Here is a 1278-nt window from a genome sequence, read left to right on the forward strand (position 1 = left end):
CTCCAGGGAGAACAAAAGGTCGTTCTTCTGAAGGAAGCCTTCAAGCGACCATTGCTACCGACTGGTCCAAGTTTCGGACCTCCAGCGCGGCGACATTGAAACGATTGATGTAGGCCGAATGGACTCCCCCTCCTTCTGCTTGATGTTGATGAGGGACTCCGAGCCCTTCCAGGGACGCCGGCTGCTAACGAAATGAGCCACAAACTTGTGGCTCATCTGATCAAAGAAAAAGATGGTACCCGATTTCAGTGTCGAGTACCAGTTTCTCACCGCTTCCTTCAAGGTGGATGGGAAGGCTCGGCATAGAATGGCGTCGGCACGCCATGAAGCAGCATCATTGTCTGGAAGGTCTCCAGGTGGTCAACCGGGTCCGAAGTCCCGTCGTAGCTTTCAAATTGGGAGAGCTTGAAGTTCGGCGGGATTGGCTCCTGCATGATCATTTGAAAAAAGGGGGGTCAGTACAAATATCCTCACCATAAGCGGGGGGAGCGTGGCGGAGTTCTTCGATCCGCCGGTTCATCTCCTGAAGTCTCCGGTCCAGAAAATCCTCTCGACTACGGGTCTCGAGGGTCTTCTGGCAAGATGGAGGTAGAGATCTTTCGGGGGTGGAATCGTGGTCTGTCTGGGGGCTTTCCACCCTTGAATTCATCTTTCCGGGAAAGACTGGGCGGCTGGCCCAAGTGGCCCGTCCCACCGTCGGATTGCAGTTCTGGCGACGCTCTTTTCGGTCGCACTGATGCCTGCGGCTGCTGTGCTGTTGCATGGCCTGCACAGCTTCAGTGAGGCCTCTGACCTGCTGCACCAGTAGGTCGAATTGCTCCGTGCCAACCGCCATTGCCGGAGGAGGGGTAGAGCTGGAGACTGGAGGTGAGGCCGGAGCCTGAGATCTGGCCGCGGAGGCCGTGGATCACCGTGTGGATGCTTTGCGGGGAGGCATCGGGCGAAGATCAAGTGGGGAAGGAGGAGTGGACGTCGGAGAAGATGACCAGAGGTGGTCCCGTTGAGCGCTCTTTAAAAAAGGGTACTGCGAAGGTCAAGGCCCTTCCTCTAGTGCCAATATTGTTGGTGTAAAAATCCACCTGCGTCGGAGAAGCTGGAGTCGAGAGAGTCGCGGTCGCCGTCGGAACCTGCAAAAGAAGTCTAAACCGAAGGTGGGGTTACTCGACAAGACCCTCCGAGCTCAAGTCAGTTTCTCTGCCTCAACAAGAATGGAGTGCTCGAACGAAATTTTAGCAGAGTTTTGGGAGAATTTTGAGCTTAGAGAATAACGTATCTGGG

The sequence above is a fragment of the Elaeis guineensis genome, chromosome 15, assembly GCF_000442705.2.
Source record: "Elaeis guineensis isolate ETL-2024a chromosome 15, EG11, whole genome shotgun sequence".
NCBI lineage: Eukaryota > Viridiplantae > Streptophyta > Magnoliopsida > Arecales > Arecaceae > Elaeis > Elaeis guineensis.